Below are 12,675 nucleotides of genomic sequence, written 5' to 3' on the forward strand. Positions count from 1 at the left end.
TTCTCTCTCTATTAGTCAATATTCAATTTATAGGCTGACAGTGTTGCATTGGAACAAATGGAATGGGTGGAGTAGAAAGTGTTGCTATGTTTTCCATTTACAATGATTCACATTGTGGCCAATGGAATTGGTGGCGTTAAAGACCAGCAACAAACACTCCATTATTCAGAGCCCCATGATATATATATACACTGCTCAAAAAAAATAAAGGGAACACTTAAACAACACAATGTAACTCCAAGTCAATCACACTTCTGTGAAATCAAACTGTCCACTTAGGAAGCAACACTGATTGACAATAAATTTCACATGCTGTTGTGCAAATGGAATAGACAAAAGGTGGAAATTATAGGCAATTAGCAAGACACCCCCAAAAAAGGAGTGATTCTGCAGGTGGTGACCACAGACCACTTCTCAGTTCCTATTCTTCCTGGCTGATGTTTTGGTCACTTTTGAATGCTGGCGGTGCTCTCACTCTAGTGGTAGCATGAGACGGAGTCTACAACCCACACAAGTGGCTCAGGTAGTGCAGTTCATCCAGGATGGCACATCAATGCGAGCTGTGGCAAAAAGGTTTGCTGTGTCTGTCAGCGTAGTGTCCAGAGCATGGAGGCGCTACCAGGAGACAGGCCAGTACATCAGGAGACGTGGAGGAGGCCGTAGGAGGGCAACAACCCAGCAGCAGGACCGCTACCTCCGCCTTTGTGCAAGGAGGTGCACTGCCAGCGCCCTGCAAAATGACCTCCAGCAGGCCACAAATGTGCATGTGTCAGCATATGGTCTCACAAGGGGTCTGAGGATCTCATCTCGGTACCTAATGGCAGTCAGGCTACCTCTGGCGAGCACATGGAGGGCTGTGCGGCCCCACAAAGAAATGCCACCCCACACCATGACTGATCCATCGCCAAACTGGTCATGCTGGAGGATGTTGCAGGCAGCAGAACGTTCTCCACGGCGTCTCCAGACTCTGTCACGTCTGTCACATGTGCTCATGTGCTCAGTGTGAACCTGCTTTCATCTGTGAAGAGCACAAGGCGGCAGTGGCGAATTTGCCTATCTTGGTGTTCTCTGGCAAATGCCAAACATCCTGCACGGTGTTGGGCTGTAAGCACAACCCCCACCTGTGGACGTCGGGCCCTCATACCACCCTCATGGAGTCTGTTTCTGACCGTTTGAGCAGACACATGCACATTTGTGGCCTGCTGGAGGTCATTTTGCAGGGCTCTGGCAGTGCACCTCCTTGCACAAAGGCGGAGGTAGCGGTCCTGCTGCTGGGTTGTTGCCCTCCTACGGCCTCCTCCACGTCTCCTGATGTACTGGCCTGTCTCCTGGTAGCGCCTCCATGCTCTGGACACTACGCTGACAGACACAGCAAACCTTTTTGCCACAGCTCGCATTGATGTGCCATCCTGGATGAACTGCACTACCTGAGCCACTTGTGTGGGTTGTAGACTCCGTCTCATGCTACCACTAGAGTGAGAGCACCGCCAGCATTCAAAAGTGACCAAAACATCAGCCAGGAAGCATAGGAACTGAGAAGTGGTCTGTGGTCACCACCTGCAGAATCACTCCTTTTTTGGGGGTGTCTTGCTAATTGCCTATAATTTCCACCTTTTGTCTATTCCATTTGCACAACAGCATGTGAAATTTATTGTCAATCAGTGTTGCTTCCTAAGTGGACAGTTTGATTTCACAGAAGTGTGATTGACTTGGAGTTACATTGTGTTGTTTAAGTGTTACCTTTATTTTTTTGAGCAGTGTATTTTTTTTCAGTACAGATTCTACAGACCTTACTGCAGGGCTCTCCAACTCTGTTCCTGGAGAGCTACAGTTCTGTAGGTGTTTACTCCAACCCTAATCTAGCACACCGGATTCTAATAATTAGCTGGTTGATAAGGTGAATCAGTTTAGTTACAACTGGGGTTGGAGTGAAAACCTACAGAAGGGTAGCTTTCCAGGAACAGGGTTGGAGAGTCCTACTGAGTATTCCCAATCCCACTTTTACGTTGTATTTATACGGCACATTTCAGACATGGAATGCAACACAATGTGCTTCACAGGGGAAAAAAACAAGTACAAACTGAAATATTACACAGCAAACATGTGGATAAAAAACTAAAGAATAACAAAATCTGAACGACTAAAAAGCACCCTAAGGAAAAACAAAGCTAAAAAGGTGTGCTTTAAGATCTTAAATATGTCCAAAGTTTCAGCCCCCTTCAGGTTCACAGGGAGGCTATTTCAGAGGCTTCTACTTACCTAAAAACCAATAGAAGTATCTTAAAATGCACAGGCAGCCAGTGAAAACCTTCAAACTGATGCAATGTGTGCTCCCTGTCTGGTCTTGGTCAGTACCCATGCTGTAGCATTCTGTATGTTTTGCAGTTGACCAATGGCTTTCTTGGGTAGACCAGACAGGAGAGCAATACAGTAGTCAAGCCTGCTTGTTATAAAAGCATGGATGACTGTCTCTGTATCAGCCTGAGAGAGAAATGACCACACCGTGGCGATGTTCCTTAGGTGGTAAAAAGCTATTTGTCTCATTCATAATGTGCGATTTGAAATTGAGTTCAGAATCTTAAATAACACCTAGATTTTTTAACCTGCTGTTTTATCTTTATAAGATAAAGATAATTAAAATTAATTAAAATGTTCGGCCAGATTCTCTCTCTGTGCTTTGTCTACAACAATAAGTACCTTGGTTATGTCTTGATTTAGCTAGAGGAAGCTGTGAGCCATCCAAGTATTTACATCACTAATACAGTCTAATCATTTATCAGTGGAACTAAAATACTCGACACAGAAATGCAGTTATGTATCGTCTGCGTAGCAGTGAAAATCAATGCTGTGCTTTCTGATAACGCTGACAAGGGTTAACATACTGTATATAAACTGAACAGTACCAGAACCAAAATCAAATCTTGTGTAACGCTACATGTGATATGTATTTTCTGAGTTATGTTCACCAAGAGTGACAAAAACTCTCCACTGGTTAAATAGGTCCTAAACTAATTTAGAATTAGAGTGGAGAGGCCAACCCACCTCTCCAGTCTGTCCAGAAGGACATCATGGTCAACAATGTCGAATGCAGCACTTAAATCCAAGAGTACAAGGACAGAGAGCTGTTTGGCATCTGTGTTGGCTGTAAGATCATTTACCACTTTAACTAAGGCTGTCTCTGTGCTGTGGTGGGCATAAAAACCAGTTTGTAATAAAAAAATACAATTGGCACTTAAAACAATAATTTAGCTGTTTGAAAACCAAATTCTCCAGAATTTTGGTTAAGAATGGGAGGTTGGCTGAAAATTGCTATGAGTTTAAGAATCTAGATGACTTCTATGAAAGTGCCTGTGAACAGGGAGTGATTAACAATAACCTGCACTTCTTCAGATATGCAATTAAAAACTGTTTTGAAGGTGGTCGGGATAGGATCGAGAAGGCAGGTAGAAGGCTTCAATTGGGGTATCACTTTTGTGAGCATGTCTGTGTCAACAAGGGAAAATAAATCCATAGTGCCTTAGCGTGGTAGGCTAAGGCACATATCAAAACTTCTCATCAGGTCTTGCTTGACTGATACCCAGCCTAATGTTTGTTATCTGATCTCTGAAATATCCCACAAACTCATCACATTTAGATGTGAAGGAAAGTTTTTGGGGTAGGATTTATCAGGCCATCAATAGTCGAGAAGAGCACTCTTAAATTATTCTGATTATTAGAAAAATGAGCCTGTCTGGCATTTCTAATTGCCTTGTGTCGTGGAAAATTGCAAGATTATGTTATAGTTCTTGTAAGATTATATTAGAATCTTTGTATTGCATTAGAATGTTTTATTCGACAGAATAGAGGATTCTGTCAACTATTGCGTGTGTGTGTTCCACTGAGGATGGGCCTCTATGAGATAGCACTGACAGAGGAGATTTAAGATGTCTTTGGGTAATAAAGCCTAAAGAGCATTCCAAATAGTAAAGCTAATGTTTTTGTACTATGAAGTACCAGGAACAAGATTAGAACCTAGTTTTAGAGACCAAACTGAGCGATAATTTATAGCGAATGCAATCTGGCTAAGGGATACTCCTTTCTCAAGTAAAAGGCCCTTTGTGAAGAGTTCCTAAGATCTGTGGTTCATCATGTATGTTGAGAGGGGTGTATCTTGGCTATAAAATATCTTTGTATTCTACTGTAGGGACTCTCAGAATTCATTATAGACACTGAATTGATCTGAGAGTCAAAGGGTTATTGTAAAGCTAATATTATTAAAGATGAAGTTTAAGTATAACTCTGACTGGTGTGTGGTTTGTAACTCTCCTCAATTGGTAATAAAGGAAATTGCCACAACACTTGTTATACAGTGCCAGTCAAAAGTTTGGACACAACTACTCATTTAAGCATTTTTCTTTATTTTTACTATTTTCTACATTGTATAATAATAGTGAAGACATCAAAACCATAAAATAACACATATGGAATCATGTAGTAACCAAAAAAGATTACATTTTTATTTGTTTGATACATCAAAGTAGCCACCCTTTGCCTTGATGACAGCTTTGCACACTCTTGGCATTCTCTCAACCAGCTTCACCTGGAATGCATTTGCAACAGTCTTGAAGGAGTTCCCACATCTGCTGAGCACTTGTTGGCTGCTTTTCCCTCACTCTGCAGTCCAACTCATTCCAAACTACCTCAATTGGGTTGAGGTCGAGTGATTGTGGAGAACAGGTCATCTGATGCCGCACTCCATCACTCTTCTTCTTGGTCAAATACCCTTCACACAACCTGGAGGTGTGTTGGGTCATTGTCCCGTTGAAAAACATATTATAGTCCCACTGAACCCAAACCAGATGGGATAGCGTATTGCTGCAGAATGCTGTGGTCGCCATTCGGGTTAAGTGTGCCTTGAATTCTAAATAAATCAGTGTCACCAGCAAAGCACCCCCACACCTCCTCCATGCTTCACGCTTCACGGTGGGAACCACAGATGTGGAGATCATCCGCTCACCTATTCTGCATCTCACAAAGACACAGAGGTTGGAAACAAAAAATCTCAAATTTGGACTCATCTGACCAAAGGACAGATTTCCACCGGTCTAATGTCCATTGCTCTTGTTTCTTGGCCCAAGCTAGTCTCTTATTATTATTGGTGTCCTTTAGTAGTGTTTTTTGTTGTTGCAGCAATTAAACCATGAAGGCCTGGTTCACGCAGTCTCCTCTAAACAGTTGATGTTGAGATGTGTCTGTTACTTGAACTCTGAGAAGCATTTATTTGGCCTACAATTTCTGAGGCTGGTAACTCTAATGCAGCAGAGGTAACTCTGTGTCTTCCTTTCTTGTGGCGGTCCTCATGAGAGACAGTTTCATCATAGCTCTTGATGGTTTTTGTAACTACACTTGAAGAAACGTTCAAAGTTCTTGAAATTTTCCCGGATTGACTGACCTTCATGTCTTAAAGTGATGATGGACTGTGGTTTCTCTTTGCTTATTTGAGCGGTTCTTGCCGTAATATGTACTTGGTCTTTTACCAAATAGGGCTATTTTCTGTATACCACCTCTACCTTGTCAAAATACAACTGATTGGCTCAAATGCATTAAGGAAAGAAATTCCACAAATGAACTTTTAACAAGGCACACCTGTTAATTGAAATGCATTCCAAGTGACTAACTCATGAAGCTAGTTAAGAGAATGCCAAGTGTGTGCAAAGCTGTCATCAAGGCAAAGGGTGGCTACTTTGAAGAAACTCAAATATAAAACATATTTTGATTTGTTTAACACTTCTTTGGTTACTTCATGATTCCATATGTGCTATTTAATAGTTTTGATGTCTTCACTATTATTCTACAATGTAGAAAATAATAAAAATAAAGAAAAACCCTGGAATGAATAGGTGTGTCCAAACTCTTGACTGGTACAGTATGACAAGTTCTCTCTCATAATATCATAATAGACCTGGAACTTAGACTTTCTCCACTTCCGCGCTGCCTTTCTGCAATTTCTCTTTAATTGATTAGTTTCCTCAGTCATCCAAGGGCCTCCGTTTGGATTGTGGCCTTTTTCCAACTTTACTGGAGCTATGGTATCAATCGTTGCCTTTAATAATTCTATTAAAGTTATCAACTAAATCATCACAAGAGGAAGGCAGAATAGAATATTGTTAATAGAGATAAGATATCATTTCTGAATAATGCATTCAGTATTACCCTGTGCTATGGGAAACAGGGTAGTAAAAAACACAGTGGTGATCAGATAAAGCAACAACAATAGAGGATATGTCAATAGAAAGCCCCTTGGTAATAACCAGGTCCAGAGTATGGCTGTGGTTATGGATGGGCCCAGTAGAAAGCCCCTTGGTAATAACCAGGTCCAGAGTATGGCTGTGGTTATGGATGGGCCCAGTAGAAAGCCCCTTGGTAATAACCAGGTCCAGAGTATGGCCACGGTTATGGGTGGGCCCAGTAACATGTTGAATAAAGTAAATAGAGGCTGCCCCGCCCCACCCATTTTTCCTTTTCTGATAGAGTATGAAAAGCTGTAGTCATTACTGACCTCAGTAATGAGGTCATTCACGAGAAAGGTTATACTAGTGATTGCTCTAACATTTTAAAATGCCATATTCAATAACTGTGGACCACTCTGTCCCTGGGGCATCTGCCTTGAGGTAACCAATGGAATAACAACCAAATTAATAACATTACACCCACCTTTTCTGACAGTCTACAATCTCTCAGAATGGTAGATCAGTTTGTATAAAAACCCACTAGAAGACAGAGTTAAAACGAACATAAATTAGGTTAGTCAAAATATATATATATTTTAAACGTAACCTTTATTTAACTAGGCAAGTCAGTTTAGAACAAATTCTTATTCATATTGACGGCCTACACCGGTCAAACCCGGACGCCACTGGGCCAAAAGTGCGCCGCCCTATGTGACTCCCAATCACGGCCAGTTGTGATACAGCCTGGATTCACACCAGGATGTCTGTAGTGATGCCTCTAGCACAGATGCAGTGCCTTAGACCGCTGTGCCACTCAGGAGCCATAGTGCCATTTCTACAGGAGTTAAAATGGTTTCCAAGTCCTCTTGCTTATTCTAACAGGGAGAACTGGAGCACCACCTGACCCTATCCGTCAGTCTCTAAAACAGTGTGCAATGGTGCTGGAAAATAACCCTGGAAAACATTGAATAGTTCTCTCTATAAACCATGGCTGTGCACCGCCCTTTGGGACTCCCAATCACGGCTGGATGTGATACAGCCTGGATTCAAACCAGGGAATGTAGTGACGCCTGTTGCACTGAGATGCAGTGCCTTAGACCGCTGCACCACTTGGGAGCCCAACAATCTGAGACAAGACGGGCCTTCTATGCCATCAAAAGGAACAAAACTCAACCTCCCAATTAGGATCTGGCAAAAAAATAAATAAATTAGTTATCAAACCCATTGCCCTCTATGGTTGTGAGGTCTGGGGTCCGCTCACCAACCAATAATTCACAAAATAGGCCAAACACCCAATTGAGACTTTCTGCAAAAATATACTTTGTGTACAACGCAAAACATGCAGAGCAGAATTAGGATTATTCCGCTAGTTATCAAAATCCAGAAAAGAGCCGTTCCATTTCCACAACCACTTAAAAGGAAGTGATGCCCACACGTTCCACCACAAAGCCCTCACCTACAGAGAGATTAACCTAGAGAAGAGTCCCCCCAGCCAGCTGGTTCTGGGGCTCTGTTCACAAACAGACCACCAGGACAGAAACACATTTAGGGGCCTTCCGAGTGGCGCAGCGGTCTAAGGCAATGCATCGGGATGTCCTTGTCCCATCGCGCTCCAGCGACACCTGTGGCGGGCCGGGCGCATGCACGCTGACACGGTCACCAGTTGTACGGTATTTCCTCCAGCACATTGGTACGGCTGGCTTCTGGGTTAAGCAAGCAGTGTCAAGAAGCAGTACGGCTTTGTAGGGTCGTGTTTCGGAGGACGCATGGCTCGAGACCTTCACCTCTCCTGAGTCCGTACGGAAGTTGCAGTGAAGGGACAAGACTAACTACCAATTGAATATCATATAGGGGAGAAAAAGGGCCACAAAAAAGTATACATTTTGAAAAACACATTTTAATCCCAAAAAATAAATAAAAACATTTATACCCAACCAAATTATGAGAAAGCAAAAAGATAACTGGAAAGAATCATCCAAGAAACAGAGCAAATTGGAACACTATCTGGCTCTTAATTAAGGGATTAGGCCCCTTTTTTTAATTTTTGCCTAAAATGACATACCCAAATCTAACTGCCTGTAGCTCAGGCCCTGAAGCAAGGATATGCATATTCTTGGTACCATTTGAAAGGAAACACTTTGAAGTGTATGTACATGTGAAAGGAATGTAGTAGAATATACACAATAGATCTGGTAAAAGATTTAAAAAATGTTTTATTCCAGCCAAGGTGCAATTTAGATTCTGGCCACTAGATGGCATCAGTGAATGTGCAAAGGTTTAGACTGATCCAATGACCCATTGCATTTCTGTTCAAATTTTGTATCATGACTTCCCAAATATGTCTAATTTGTTTATTAATAACTTTTCATGTTCAAAATTGTGCACTCTCCTCAAACAATAGCATGGTATTCTTTAACTATAATAGCTACTGTACATTGAACAGTGGAGTTAGATTAACAAGAATTTAAGCTTTCTGCCAATATCAGATATGTCTATGTCCTGGGAAATGTTCTTGTTACTTACAACCTCATGCTAATCGCATTAGCCTACGTTAGCTCAACAGTCCCGTGGAAGGGACACCGATCCCGAAGTAGTTTTAACAGAGCACACAGTGGCAGAACACGCAAAATTAAGAAAATCCTTGACTATGCCAATTCCGTGAGCATGGCCTTGCTATTGAGAGGCCGCCATAGGCAGACCTGGCTCTCAAGAGAAGACCGGCTATGTGCCCACTGCCCACAAAATGAGGTGGAAACTGAGCTGCACTTCCTAACCGCCTGCCAAATGTATGACCACATTAGACATATTTCCCACAGACCCACAAAGAATTTGAAAACAAATCAAACATTGATAAACTCCCATATCTGTTAGGCAAAATACCAGTGTGCAATCACAGCAGCAAGATTTGTGGCCTGCTGCCATGAGAAAAGGGCAAGCAGTGGAGCACAAACATTGTAAATACAACCTATTTTTATCTGTTTATTTTCCCTTTCATACTTCAACTACTTTCACATTGTTACAACACTTTACATAGCCAATAATATATCATATGAAATGGCTATTCTTTTAAAACTTTTGTGAGTGTAATGTTTACTTAAGTTTCTCTTGTTTATTGTCTATTCCAATTGCTTTGGCAATGTAAACATGCTTCCCATGCCAATAAAGCCATTTGAATTGAGAGAGAAATTGAGATCAAGTCAATTGAAAAACTATAACACTAGTTCAACAATTCAAGTAGGTTTATTTCAGTAGGAAAGATTGTAGGTCAATCAGGACCTAAAGTGTATTAACACCAGCTTACACACACACACAAGTTTTTTTTCTAACCACAAGCACTGTCCAGGACATTTAACAGTTCATGTGGTAGGTCAAAATTCCTGGCCCTACACACACATTCATACACCAAATTTAGCTGAAAGCTGAGACCATGTTAAAATAAATAAAAGTGAACCAAAGGGGCAGAGTATAAAAAGGGCAGAGTGTTTATTGGTTGTCTGGATGAGACTCAGGTCACATCACTCAGTTCAGAGGTCATAGTGCAAACCTGGGCCACATGACATGTGTGGGTCCTCACCAGGGTCAGGGTACAGGTGGTAGAGGGATGGCACATGGACACACACCACAGTTCATGGGGCATGGACAGAGCTAAGTGACGTCTTCAACACATCATAAACATCACTCTCGAACTGAGCTATATGGAGTATAGTAGGTAGATGTCGCCCTAGACAATGATCCAAGATCAGTTGTACATTTTCCCTATGGTTAAAATTTGGATTTGGAGGGAATATGCTGAACTATGGCTACGGGCAACTTATCCATTCCTACAGCGCACACACAACACCACGGCACCCCCCTCCTGTGTAAACCAGTCACCTCAGCTGAACTGTAAAGGAAAATAAAAATGAGAGCTGCAGACAAATCCAAAAAGCAACTTCACTCAGACAGTACACACGGTTTTGCATTTGTACATAGACACAGAAACCTTGTAAACTTTGGTTACAATGTGGAAACCTCACAAACCTTTTAGACATTCAGAAAGTTCTCAGAAACAGAAGGCCCACCCTAACAGATTGTAAAAGCTCAAGGGCACTCCTAACCCTTTACCTATAATAGTAAGTTAGTTATGACACTGGTATACATGCAAACATCACTCATGCCCTGTTTGACACTACACTAACATGGGAGAATACCTTTCTTGCATTTCATCTCTCACCCTTTTCATCTTGCATTGAAGCCCTTTATGTCCAGAGGAGAAAGAGAAGGTGAAGGGGAGTAGTGATGTGAGAGGAAACAAGAGATGGGAGTGGAAAGAGGACAACAGAGGGGAAACAGACTGCTTTCGCCTCTGCTGGTCTTCTGTGGGCAGCTTCTGTCCGATTGCGTCGCTGTCCAGCTCCTGTTGCATCAGAGTTCACTACACCCCACCATCTGTACTAGATTCATTCAACTCTCTGTTCATACTCACTCCACATAGAATATGCCATACAACTTCCCACAGAGCTCTACCCACTGATCAACAGTGAGGAAATGACAGCCTAGAGGCTCTGCCTATCTAATCCTAATAAGGTAAAAAAAAAAAGGTTTTACACACTCATACTATTACTTTCCTCTCTCATCCCTTTGTACCACTAACACTACCTCTCTCATTCCTGTTTCTTTCTCTGGCTTCTTCATTCACTAGTTTGTGTATGACAGAGCCCTGCTGGAGCGTAGCTGTTAATGGAGCTAATGCTGTAGATGTGTGTGTGTGGGGTCATGTTGGGATAACTACCAGGAGCTGAGGAGTTGACCATCTGAAATGAGCCTCTGTAGGTCATTGAAATGGAGTATGTAGAAGTTGCCCTTAGCCTCAGATCTAGGATCAGATTACACCAAGCCCAATCCTAACCTTAACCATTAGGGGGTGAATAAAAGTCTGACCCTATATATCAGTGGTTAGGGATAAGTTCTACCTACCTACTCCCATTAGCTCAGCCTCTAGAGGACCTAAGAGACAACAGCTGCCACACTAGGCCCATGGGAGATGGAGTCTCTTGCTGCTAGAGTAGTGTCAGTTTGAGGTGTGAGGAATGTTATGCGAACTTGCTGGACCTCCGATTGTGTGTAGACAATAGACATGCTAACTAAAAGAGACATAAACATAGCTATAGGAACAGATGGGAGATGTAAATCATTGTTACAAGTCAGGACCTAACCTGACTGTCAAGTTGAGACAGACAGAGACAGGAGAGAATTAAGCAATACGGCCCGAGGGGGTGTGGTATATGGCCAATATACCATGGCTAAGGGCTGTTCTTATGCAAGACGCAACACGGAGTGCCTGGATACAGCATTTAGCTGTGTTATATTGGCCATATACCACAAACCCTTGAGGCGTCTTATTGCTATTATAAACTGGTTACCAACGTAATTAGAACAGTACAAATACATGTTTTGTTATACCCATGGTACAGTATACAGTCTGATATACCACGGCTTTAGCCAAATAAGCATTCATCGCTCGAACCACCCAGTTTATAATGTAGGATAAATAACTATTAAAGCGTTAAGTCCTTTCTGAGATGACTAGTATCAGAATATATGTTGCTACACCATCCTTCCTCCTTTCCCCAAAAACATATCCATTTAATTTGTTCTAATTGTAACACTTGCTCCCAAATCTGAATTAAAATGTGCTTGGTACATTGGCACACCCCTGTGAAGATGCCAGGAGTATGGACCAAGGGGAAAGGTCTAGAGGCTGCCAGGGAACTCTGCCTTAGAGTGTAGTAGGTCTGTACCGTACTCCTATGTGAGAAACTCACAGGTGGGAAAACAAAAAAACTACAACAATAAAATAAAAAACAAATAAAAGGTACACAATTGTCAGAAATAGTGAAGAAACCAAAAATGAAATGTAACAGAAATGTAACAGAATTAAAACAAGCTAGACATTTGCATGTCATCTACAGGGTAATACTGCTAATACATCCAACACACCAAGGAAACTAAAACACTAAACAACATCGTTAAAATGAATTCTGAATGGCTCCAGATAGCTTAATGTGTGTGTCTGCAGCAGTGTGTGTGTATAAAACACACACTCAAGAGTTGTGAAGCAGGTTAGCTCAGTACCTGAATCTCCCACTCATGTTGAAGCAACAACAAAACAACAAGTTGAGATAAAATCATTTGTCTGGTGTTGAAGGGACACTTGGGGATTTTGGTGATGAAGCCCTTTATCCACTTCCCCAGAGTCCGATGAACTCATGGATACCATTTGTATGTCTCTGTGTCCAGTATGAAGGAAGTCAGAGGTAGTTTTGCGAGACAATGCTAACTAGTGTTAGCACAATGACTAAGTCTATGGGTATCTGTTAGCATGCTAGTAGATACCAATAGACGTCCAGCCATTGTGCTAACACTAGTTAGCATTGTCTCGCGAAATTACCTCCAACTTCATTCATACTGGACACAGAGACATACA

This window comes from Salvelinus fontinalis, chromosome 14 (assembly GCF_029448725.1).
Source record: "Salvelinus fontinalis isolate EN_2023a chromosome 14, ASM2944872v1, whole genome shotgun sequence".
NCBI lineage: Eukaryota > Metazoa > Chordata > Actinopteri > Salmoniformes > Salmonidae > Salvelinus > Salvelinus fontinalis.